General features: G+C 43.9%; 1 long non-coding RNA gene across 1 annotated transcript; it reads right to left on the bottom strand.

The window, feature by feature from the left end:
- Positions 1–1309: 1309 nt before the first annotated feature.
- On the bottom strand, positions 1310–12310 carry LOC134461817 (uncharacterized). The gene is made up of 3 exons (XR_010037425.1): positions 12192–12310; positions 4885–4999; positions 1310–1575 (listed from the first exon to the last, which is right to left on the bottom strand). It is a non-coding gene; the product is annotated as an uncharacterized LOC134461817 (long non-coding RNA).
- Between the last annotated feature and the right edge of the window lie 190 nt (positions 12311–12500).

Below are 12500 nucleotides of genomic sequence, written 5' to 3'. Positions count from 1 at the left end.
GATGAGAGAGCACCTTGGAAGCACCTTGGAAGAACAAGATGAGGCTGAAGGTGAGAAGAAGATGGATTAGATGCAAGAGAAGAGAAGAGAAGAGAAGAGAAGAGAAGAGAAGAGAAGAGAAGAGAAGAGAAGAGAAGAGACGAGACGAGAAGAGAAGAGAAGAGAAGAGAAGAGAAGAGAAGAGAAGAGAAGATAAAAAAGACATGAATAGAAAGAAGATGAGGTGAAGACAGACAAAAGAGACGAAAAAGGATGGAGAGGAGAGGTGAGAAGAATGGAGGATTTGAGACAAGATGAAATGCCAGGAGCTGGAGAGTGGAAGAGAGCAGAGGAAGAGAGAGGAGGTGGTGAAGAGAGGAGAGGATATGAGAGGAGAGGTGTGGGAAGGGAAGGAGAAGAAAGGAGGTGAAGAGGAGAGTAAGTGGACAGGACTGGGAGTGAAGAAGAGAGGAGGTAGAACAGAGGTGGAGAGGAGAGGAGATGAGAGGAACGGTGAGGAGTTGGAGAGGAGAGATGAGAGGAAAGGAGAGGTGAGGAGGTGGAGAAGAGCATTGAGTGGAGAGGAGAGGAGGTGGTGGTGGTGCTCCCGGGTGAATTTCTCGGAGAGTGCTGCTGCGTGAGTGAGTCACAGCCCGCCTGCCCACTCTCACCACCCACACAAACCCAGGAGTGGGAGTCAGTACTGGGCACGGAGCCCACTGGCACTCTCTCTCTCTCTCTCTCTCTCTCTCTCTCTCTCTCTCTCTCTCTCTCTCCCTCCCAAATCACTCTCCATCTCTCACATCACTCTTAGGTCTTTTTCTCTCTTTTTCGCTCTTTCTCTCCTTTTTTCTCTCTCTCCCTCTCTCTTAGTTTTACTCCCACTCGTTCTCTGCCCACAAGCGGAGCCTACACTTGGGGAAGCTGTGTTTTAATGATGTCATGTGCCTCTCTCGCTGCCAGCTGAGATGGGCATCCAACACTGTGTACTGGGGCAATTGCCTTTGTATGTAGTGTATGTACACTATCTATGCACACTGAGGGTGTGAGTGTGCGTGCGTGCGTGCGTGCATGCGTGTTTATTCTGTTTTCTGTAAGGGCGGTACACTGCCGCCTCTACTCTTTTCTCTCAGATGTTTTAAGTGAGCGAAGACAAAGTAGTTTGTCAATACTGCCCCAACGCCTCAATACTCTGACTTAACCACCAGACCCATCACCCACCAATCTCTCCTCTCTCTCTCTCTCTCTCTCTCTCTCTCTCTCTCTCTCTCTCTCTCTCTCTCTCTCGCTACTCTGCCCTCTCTTTTCTAATTTTTTCTTTCCCTTCACTTTTCGCTCCCCACTTCCTATCTCTTTTTCCTCCCTTTTCTCCACTATCACCTGTAGGCGCATCCCCAGAGAGTAGAGGACACAATATATAGCAATCACACCATCACACTGTTGCTACACAGAAAGAGAAATGATGACCGTCTTTACCTTTCAGAGGAGAACTCAATCAGATGGGAAGAAGATGAGGCGAGACGCGTCAAGGTCTTCTCTTTTCTTCTCTTCTCTTCCGCACGCACTGTCTCCTCCTGAAGGAATGCAAAACTGGCCCTGAAAGAAGGATGAATGTAAGACAAAAAAAGATCATGTAAATCACAGACTGAAAACACTCTTTATCACACGCCTCCCCTTATTGTTTCTGGACGCGGCCCTGTGTTTGCAAAAAAAAACACAATCGGAGAGGAGAATAAAAACGGGACTCGTTTTGTTGTTGTACGATTATGCTCGCGTCGAACTCGATCTGGCAAAGTGGTTTCCTGACTATTTTCGCTTCAGACAAGAACAATATTATGGTCTAATAAATGTATTCTGGTGTCCGGGCACAGACATTCATTAGCATGTTAAAAATGTAAGAGGCGGTCAATTAGTCACGTTGCTCTTCCGTTTTTGGAGTGTGTGCCACAACTGAACACTCATCATCCCAGTCACTGGACTGAGCCAAAGAAAACACACACACAAATAACAACTTGTTAAGTTTTTTTTCATCTGGCTTTTTAGACTATACTGAAAGCTTTCATGGACACAGTTCTGGAAGGGAACAGTGAGGCATAGTAAACGGGTGAAAATCTGTAGGGACTTCTTCTTGACTTCTTTCACAGCACTGCAAGTGTTAATCAGTTTTTTTCTCCTCTCTCTCTGTCTCTCTCTCTCTCTCTCTCGCTCTCATTTCAAGGAATGGACAGACTTTTCAATGCTTCTTCTCAAAGGAGACAGATTGCTCATTAAAATAATTCACATTTGTGTGTGGGCGGTCACTCACACAGCACTGGGACACTTTTTCACAGAGGCTCAAACTGTTGCTAAAGAAACCACTGCCTCCATCAGGACCATTCAGTGCTGCTCTTTTTTTTCGCGACTGCATCAATGTGAATAGTTGAGCGGTTGTCTTTTAAATATATGTATGTTTTAAAAACTAAAAGCCCTTTTTTACTTCCCTCTGTGTTTTGCCCCTTTACTCTGTTCCCATTGTCCATTGATGCTATAACGGCACTTATTTGCGTTGATATGTAAAATGAATAGGCATACTGATTAATTGAATATCATCTGCAGAAAGTACCTGGCACTTCTGCGTTACAGTAGACTATACATGACATTACAGTCCAGGATGAAGTCTGACTGTATTTCTAAGCATACCAATGAGGCTTTTGAAAAGTGTAAAAGAAAAACCCCTTATAGATGTATGTCTGCGCCCTCACAGCCTATTTGAGGGGCTTTCACCTTTAAAAAGATAATTGAATGTGAAAAATGTAGCAATTATGCCGCAGAGAAGGCCATTATGATGGTCTGGAGAGTGAGAGAGAAGAGAGAAAGAGAGAGAGAGAGAGAGAGAGAGAGAGAGAGAGAGAGAGAGAGAGAGAGAGAGAGAGAGAGAGAGAGAAAGACACTTGGGGACTGTCCATTTAGCATACTGATTCATCTGTATTCATTTCACTCAGACAATTGTGAAGCCTGAAACATTGGATCCATTATCGGCACTTAGAGGAGGGAGAATGGGGTATATACTAGCGTGCCGCTGACACAAATTCTGACAGCGGCGTGAGCAGTCTGGCACAACAGATTAACAAGATATTTCACATTGACCAGAAACACATGCTATAAAGAAAAACGTGACAAATTATTATTTTTCATTTAACAGGGCACAATGTGTGTGCATGTGTGAGGGGTTAATCTAAATTGTGAAATAGGTGGTCATATGTGTAAATTCTAAGAATGTTAAGGTGAATGTGCTCAGGTGTAGGTACTTTTCAAATAATTCTGCTCCTTTCATCAAATACATTCGATTTGTGATTATCCAATGAATGTAAAAGTGGTGCGCTAAAAACACTGTGCGTTACATTGCCAAGTCGCCTTGCTAAAGAAGACAGCACTGACAAGGAGTCAAGTAATGCCAAGAGCAACCTATCAGCTCTCAACACGTAGAGATTAGGATAGTCTTTTTTGGATTTCACAATCCTGTACCATACAGCTGTTACACAGTTATCCATGTGTAATAAACACGTTATAACACATCGTTTTGCTCTACGAAACCCTCTTATGTGAAAGAGGTCAAATCTTTTGACACGAATGACAAGAAAACAGCCGAACATAGCCTACTTCTATGTATGTGCTTTCCGAGGACGCTGCATTTAGAGGCAAAGTTGGAGGTTGCACGTCTCACAAGTGCCCCCTGTTGGAAAATATTTGAGGTAAGATCACGATATTTTATAGCAGGTAATACCCCACACGGTAGCCTCATCTTTAGCCGAAATAGGCTCTACTTCAGAATACGTCAGTGTGCATCTCACCAAGCAGTGAGTAGCCTAAGACAAAGCAGCAGTGTAGGCCTAATGCATAGCTAAGCTCTACTGGGGGCTTCAAAATAAAGTGGGGGAAAAAACTCGTGCGTATTTATCTCTTTATCATTATTATTATTATTATTATTATTATTATTATTATTATTATTATTATTATTAATTACTTTTTAATTAGGCCTGTAAACAGGTTCAACTGTTTCTTGAAGAATTTTGTCCAAGACCCATGTCCAAGTTGAGCAAGGTTATGCTGGTCTGTCAACAAGTTCGTTGCGCACGGCGAAATAACAGTTGTCATTTAAAAGGCGACAAAGAGAGGAAGGGGAAATTGTGGCCGTTTTTTGCATGCCACCTCTCTCCCTACCCCCTATTTTCTCTTTCACCAAAAACTCGAGCCTCTATTTTATTCCCCAACTCAATTCTTTCAGTCACAGGGTCTCCCCCTGGGGCGGCAGCATTCCAAAACACACAAGAATTTCCTTCTCCTCCTCGGCGCACACCACCCCTCCTCCTCCCTAACTTAAAGAAGAGAGAGGAAGGGGGGAAAACACAAATCTACACACTATCTCGAGCGAACTATTATGCCCCCCCCCCCCCGCAGTACATTTCGTAGGCTGCCGAGGTATTTACTGGTGGCTGCAGCCGTCTCCCTGACGCGACTTCAAACAACTTTCCCTAATTATAAGACTTTTTTCGTGACCGTACTATAAAATGTATTCGTCAGTCGGGGCACTGGCAGACCACACACTCAGTGCCTGACTACACCATGCTCAACAGTGTCTTGCGCTGCAGCGTTGAAGATGGTGGCTCGTGCAGCATAATCACAAGCAAACATGAAATATTCTTCTATACATTCCCAAAAGTAGCCGATTTCAAATCAAAGCTTTTAAAGAAGACATTTACATCGTGGGTCTGAAGACTAATTTGACATAGGCCTATTTCGACTCATGCCGTGCGTAACATCCGACCTCGTGCTAAACATTCCGAAAACACCAGTGCGGAGCTCAGCCGCCACACGAAAAGAAAGTGAAGACATATTTTCAAAATAAACAAAAGCACACAGGCGTACCTTTTGTCTGAGTCAACTGCAGAGCCACGTTCTTCCTTTTAGCCTTGCGCACCAGCGCCGCTGTCCATGCATGCGCTGAGTCGGGAGTAGCAGACACATTCCGCTGTGCGACACTCTAGTCCAGGGAAAACAGAAGCAGAAGAGCGGAGAAAAATACCACCAATAGGTGAAAAAAAGCTCAGAATCAACAATTGCAAACAAAACTGAGAGCCAATGGCGCAAAATGCATGCTCGCGCAGCTAATGATCTCATCACTCATTCATCTGCTTGCCATCATCTCCCGTGCTTCCCTTATCGGTCCCCTCGAGGCTTTTCACGGTGAGCATATCAAATCGGTAAGGAAATACCACTCGTTTTTAATGCGCTGCGCGAAAGCATGCTTGCCCATTCACATGAACTGAGAGCTCGGCCCCCGCTGACAACACGGCTAACCAGAATCACTTCAGAAATTCCCCCGTGCTACTGGGGCCGTCCCCGCACTAAGCGGCTGCTGGTGGATAGTTCAGAAAGATATCTGTACACGCGTGTGTGCACATCTTGACTCGGGATTTCAGGAAAGTCCTCGCGGCCACCTAACGTTTTTTCCCTTCTTTTCTTCTCATTATATTCTTTAAGAAAAAAACGCAAGACATCTTGATTAAGTAGGCCTAGGCTAATTAATTTCTCAGAAAAATCCACTGAAAAAGGACATTTAAAATGCCCCGTCTTCTGAGAAAGACGCACATGCAATTCCAAGCGTGCATTCTCAACTCACGAGCAATAAATGACTCCATCTCTAAGCAAAAACAATAAAACATGGCTCAATGTCATACGTTTCTACATTTTAATTTGAGCTTATTCTAATTATATCTCGAAATTGTCATTATGAGTTTAACATCTGTTATACTGTATAACCTATATTATGCTACATTTTGAATATAGGCTACCCTACATTCAAATTCTTTTGTTTTATAAAGACATTATAACAGGTTATCCAACTTTATGCACATAATCTTATTTACTCAGGTGATCTACTGACTGGCTGAACTGGTGGTTTTATAAACAGAACTATTTTCTATGAGTCTTCTCACCACTTATCACTGCACCCAAAAGAAAAAAAAAACATTGTCCTCATTCACAGACTTGCAACAGGTCAAATGCACCTGCAGTGCAAAAGCTTCTTCAAATAGCCTGACTAACACGAAACAACAGAAAGAAAAGCGAGTTTATGGAATGGAAACCTGCATATGGCAAGCCTCTGAAAGATCACTAAAGCTGCACACTTGAAGATGATTTTTAGTCACTCACAACTGTCTAGACAGCCAAATAGGGGAAAGCACATCATACACAGCATGCATGTCAATAAATAGAGTCTGTGTGTCAGTCACCTAAGGGACTCATAGTCTCCCATCATGGTTCTGACACCCAATCTCAGTGAATAGAGGCTACGGTATACGGCGAGACTAGACTACAGCAACAAGTGACAGGTGAGGACAATGAAGAGGAGAATAGAGGAAAAAGAAAGGGGGTGGGGATAGAAGAATATGAATAGAAGACTCTTCTTCCTTTCCTGCCTTCTTTCATATAGCCCACCCTCTCCTCAACACATAGCCTACTGTTACTGCACACACATGTACAAAGTCATTCCGCACCCTAAAGTACATCTACCCTTACCCCCCTTTCTTCTTGATGAGCAAGATTGTTTTTTACAGTGGCTACAAGGGGCTTCACCAAAAGCATACAACTGTCAGGAAATGATTACAATGGGAGTTCACCTAACCGACCACACACTCCCTTCTAAGTGACATGTGCTATCGGTCGCACTCTCCCTTCTAGTTCGCCCCGACCGAGTCCCTCAGATAGGGGGCATGTAGGGTGGTGGTGGAGGTGATGGTGCATAGAAGGGGTGAAAGGGGGGGGTTACATTCAATGGGCATGGTAGGTGGTCATTTGCATAAAATTTCCAGAGTGTCAAAATGACAGAGCTGAAGTTCTCTCTCTCTCTTTCTCTCGTTCTCTCTTTCTCTCTTGTCTCTGTTGCATTTTCTCTCTCTTTCTCTCTCTATTACAGTACTCTCTCTCTCACTCACTTTCTTGGTTTGTTTTTCCGTTTGCCCTTTCTCTTTGTCATCTACCATTTCATTTCAGAACCGAATGTTAAAAAACCCTAAGGTGAGAGATGATGATGCATTTGGGGAAATTTGTCTGGTTTGAGGTTTCTGCATGGGATTTCATATCTAATTTCATCTTCAAGATACATTTACACTCACCATATAGCACCACCCTTCTTTATATTCGTAAAGATGTGTAAAAAAAAACAAGACGTGTGAAAAGATAAAATAGGTTTGTAAGCCTTTTCCAGCACTCCATTTTCTTTGAAAATACATAATCCTTTCTTTGTTAGATAAAGCTTTTCTTCCTATGAGCAGAAAATAAATTGCACCGTGTATTTGACAGTCTTTAAAAGATACTTAATTAGGTGGAGCCTGTTATGGTATTAAGAGTTTAAATTGCTTGTGTAGTCTCTGCGGGACTTAAAATGGCCCCTGTGATTTGTTGCCATGCCTTAAGGCAAATATTACTAAACTTTACTGTAACATTAGACACAATATTTAGTCTGCGTAGGACATAACACAACATAGTTTAAAGTTTTCTTTTTCCCGATGGAGTTGGGTGGCATCCCACTATAGTATCAAAGGAGTAAACAGCCTTCGGACATTTCCCCACTGTTTGACATAAGAATCCTTCCTCATGCTCCATGTGTGTTTTCTTACCCAAATCGTTAAAAGTAGTTGTCGGAAAAATGTGCTTAAGCTTTAGATTTGTTAGTGTGCTACTATACCCCACATGACCCTCAGCCTGCACCTAAAGCATTCTCTGTCGTCATTTGTCAATTTTATGGAGTCTTTAAAATAGAAAGCGCCCGAGCACTCAAAGCTCACAGTCTTTCTTTAGTGAATTACTTTTGAAGATTGCCCTTCATGATCACAGCATGCAAAGTGCATTACTCTATGACAACTGTGCTTTTAAAACACTTTAAAGAAGTTGTTTTCCTCAAATAAATTGGCATTCATTTATTTAATACGAATTTACTGCTAATTTAGAAAATGGGAGAAAATGCCTGTAACGAAAAAGGTGTTGCTTGTTTTCAGCTTCTCTCTGCTGCTGCTGTTTTGTAGCATGTAGATGGGTTTTAAAGACCATTAATATCCTCCAGCGAATCAGAGCACATCTTTTTGCCTTCCCAACTTCACCTGAGCTTTAAACCGGTCTATATCTCTCAACAGGTGTTGACTCAGTGAACTGGCCCATCTTGGTGTGGCCACTTCAATCGGCTGAAACTTCAATCGGCTCGCACGGCGCACAATTTGTTTGACCGTGGTCTAAAGGACATGTTGCATTTGTTTAGATAAACTTGGGCTGTTGTAATGAATAACTACTTTAGGCGTTGGACCTCCATTTGTGTGTGTGTGTGTGTGTGTGTGTGTGTGTGTGTGTGTGTGTGTGTGTGTGTGTGTGTGTGTGTGTGTGTGTGTGTGTGTGTGTGTGTGTGTGTGTGTGTGTGTGTGTGTGTGTGTGTGTGTGTGTGTGTCTGTGTGTCTGTGTGTCTGTGAGTAAATATGTATGTATGTTTGTGCGTGCATGCGTGTGTGTGTCTGTGCGCATGCGTGTGTGCTTGATGGCATTTTCCCTGCGAAGAGCAAAGAGAAAATTTCCTGATATAACCTTTAAAATCTACATCAAAGTCATTTATGAGGTATGGCTCATGGCAGAAAAGTCCCAAGAACCAGACATGCAGAGCTTTTGTCTTTGTTTTTACTGACAGACTATTGGGTGGGTTTGACAGAAGCTTTAGTACACATGTCATCTTCTGAAATAATAACCCTGGACCAAAGCTCCATTAAGATAATTTCCTTGACATTAATTAATGCAATTGAAAGAGTCATTTTTACCCTCTCTAATACTTTTCAGGTGCATCAAAAGAGTCTGCATCTGAGAAGAATGGTAGAGTGGTCCTACAGTCCTTACATGGTCAATTCTTGTTTTACCAGCTTTTCTCTAATTGCACAAAATATACTACACTACTGCATTAATCGAGCTAATCAAGCTGGTCATCACCTTTTAGGTTCATCCTCTGTTAGGTTTTGCTTTTGTCTAATTGCCATCTCCTGAATAAAATTGCAAAAATGGAATGGGGTCATGGGGGTTCAAATCTATGAACGGAGGTAATGTCAGGTCAGCCCCAACAACGTAAAGCGAAACACACCCCTCGGGCTGGTCAAAATGATTCTTGCGCTTTTAAGACCAACATTTCTGCACAGGTTCACTAGTCAGTCCACAAGAGAAAGAGATAGCAGTATTGGTTTGATTCTTGGTAAACATGCGTGACAGCCTGTGATGAGGCACGTTTTGTAATTTGTTTGGGCAGTTGCAGGTCACTTTTAGTTCAATCGTTTGGTCTGTTAGTGGGTGTCAAGAGCTAATGGCATTAGAATGGCACTTATCTTAATATTTTGCAGTTCAAAATCAACTTGTCACAAACCTCAAAAATTGACATAAATTAATTTATCAATTTATGATAATATGTTAAAAAGCCAGCTACCTATGTTGTTTCTGAATTGAATGCATAATTTTCATGTATGAATATTTCCTATTCATATATTTCCTATATATAGGCTATTTCAAAATCACAAGAAATTGTAAAAGGATGATTGTAAATTTAACAGCCTTTCTTTTTTTAAATTAAAGATTACTGTTGCCATCTGGTGGTTAAAGGTACTGGGGATTTGGCTTTGAGTTCACGCTACAGCCTCGTGGCTCAGGTAGGGTACCCTTCCTGACCTCACCCTAAACCGGAACTGACCGCACACAGAACCACAAGATCCGACGAGGGCGAGGAACCTCAAAAATCTCGACAGACACCAAGAACCACTCGGCAAACTGATTTTACCTACATTTTGACACATCCTCCATTTTGAGGGAAAAAAAGAGAATAAACTGATTGAAAAAAAAAACGTCATTGATGAGAAAGCTGACTTGATGAGACTTGTAGATATTGTCCGTCGCCGTCTGACTCTCATGGGTTCTACAAGCACAAACCAATTTAATCTACGTACACCATAAACACATTCTCCATTTTGAAGAAAAAATAGAGAACGGAGAAACTGATCTAAAAAACCCCCAAAAAAACGGAAAATCACAGGGTGGCGAGAAAGCACAACTTGACGGGGCTCATAGATAATGGCCAACCGAGTCTCACTGGTTCACAGTAGACATGCATGCTACAGGTGGGTCTCTTTCACTCCTGTCCCGAACAACACCACCTTCACCACCACCACCACAATCCCTAACAGCAGCTCACCCATCCCACCCCCCCCCCCCCCACACCCCCCCTCCTTGTGTGCCAGTGTTTGGGAAAGCCCCTAAGCAGTGCTCCGGCTCCAGCTGAACCTGAAATACTAGCCCGCCCGTCGGATTTCCCCCCCACCCTCGCCTCTCCTCCTTTGCAGCCGGGGGTACTGATTCCCAGGGATCTGTCGGAGCTAAGCCCTCCTAAATATCCCCCTGGCTTTTGTCCTCACCTCTCAGCCCCCGAATTCTCAGCATTCATCGCGCCATTCAGCGCCGTTTCGGAGCGTACAGGAATGCCTACGGTTTGACAGGCGCCCCCGATGTGTGTGTGTGTGTGAGAGAGAGAGAGAGAAAGAAGGAGAGAGGGAGAGAGAGAGAGAGGGAGAGAGGGAGACAGAGAGAGAGAGAGGGGGAGAGAGAGAGAGAAAGAGAGAGAGAGACAGAGAGATGTTCAGTCACAGGAGAGAAAAGAAAGTGTGTGCGCGTTTGTGTGCGCGTTTGTGTGTGTGTGTGTGCGTGCGTGCATACCTATGAGCGTGTGCGTGCGTGCAGCACAGCTCGGGCATGTGCACACTGCACTGGCATTTAAAAGCAAAACGTTTATGTCCATGAACTCTCCATACGTGCACTTATTCACCCACACATACTCAACCCACCCACGCAAATACCTATAACCGAACACCCACACACTCACGCACAGGCACACAGGCACACACACACACACACACACACACACACACACACACACACACACACACACACACACACACACACACACACACACACACACACACACACCTACACACACCTACAGACTTGCACGCTCGGAGAAAGTCATGTGCACGCGGGTCTACACACACATCACATCCACCCCCGCACCGCACGGTACGCCCACACAACAAGTTTCCTATTCCGCCGTGAAACATTCGACTGATCTGGGTTTTCTTAGCTGGGGGAACCGGAGATAAGGCAAACAAAAACACCAAATAATCACACATTCCTGGCATTTCTCAAAGCATTGTTACAGGCTTGCAGTTGCGGCTTCCCTCTCGGTATGGGAAAGGAGGGGGAGAAAAAAAAAGGTGTGAACGTGTGCATGTCGTGTGTGTGTGTGTGTGTGTGTGTGTGTGTGTGTGTGTGTGTGTGTGTGTGTGTGTGTGTGTGTGTGTGTGTGTGTGTGTGTGTGTGTGTGTGTGTGTGTGTGTGTTATTTATTTTCACTTAAACTGCCACGCAGCTGGAGAGAACAAAGAGAGCTAGGTTTCTGTCCGACACATTCCTCACCAGCGGCAATGCACATATTCCCACACTTCTGGACACTCTCTCAGCATGTCCTCTCTCTCTCTCTCTTTCTTTCTCTCTCTCTCTCCATTTCTCTCTCTCTGTATTGCTCTCTCTCCCACTATCTCTTTCTCAATCTCTCGTCTCGTGCACCCATTCACTTGTTTTGGTATGTCTCACAACAACAAATGCACTTGATCACATGCATGAACGCACACAAAACAGCTACGGACGGTACCACAGCTTTTTTTACACACTTGAAACACACCAACACACTTTCTCTCTCTCTCTCTCTCTCTCTCTCACACACACACACACACACACACACACACACACACACACACACACACACACACACACACACACACACACACACACACACACACACACACACACACACACACACACACACACACACACACACACACACACACAAATAATCATAATGTAGCGTATAGGAAATCCCCCAAAGTGATATCAGAAAGTCTTGCAGTCAGAAGGTCTTATTCTTGTAAACTGTGACATAGTCATATAGAATCCCAGCAGCAAAGAAAAGAAAGAGAAGAAAAATGAAAGCAGCTTCGAGATGAAGTGTACAGAAGAAAGTTAAATGACTTTCCAGACCACAGGGGCAGCATTCTCGCAAACTGACACAGTTAAAGAGTCTGTATTGAATGTTTGAAATAGTTCGCTTACCTGTGCACATGGCTTGCAGGAAACGGCTCGTCGAGAAGTTGCCTTTGTCTCTCTCCTACATCTCTTTTCTTTCTCTCGCTCTCTCCCTTTCTCTCTCTCTCTCCCCCTCTCTGCTGCTGCTGCTTTCTCTGCTGCTCTGTTACTTTCTCATTCGCTCTCCTATTCTCACACTCCCACCTCTCCTCTTTCCCTCTCTCTCTCCCCTTCCCTCTCTCTATCTCTCTCTCTCTGCAGCTCTTCTCACTTGATTCGTTCCTCTGTTTTTTTCCCCCTCCGTCTCTCGATCACACGCTCCTGTCCTCAGTCTTT

This window comes from Engraulis encrasicolus, chromosome 13, assembly GCF_034702125.1.
Source record: "Engraulis encrasicolus isolate BLACKSEA-1 chromosome 13, IST_EnEncr_1.0, whole genome shotgun sequence".
NCBI lineage: Eukaryota > Metazoa > Chordata > Actinopteri > Clupeiformes > Engraulidae > Engraulis > Engraulis encrasicolus.
The sequence above is the reverse complement of the archived record's forward strand: the minus strand, read 5'-3'. Positions and strand labels throughout refer to the sequence as shown.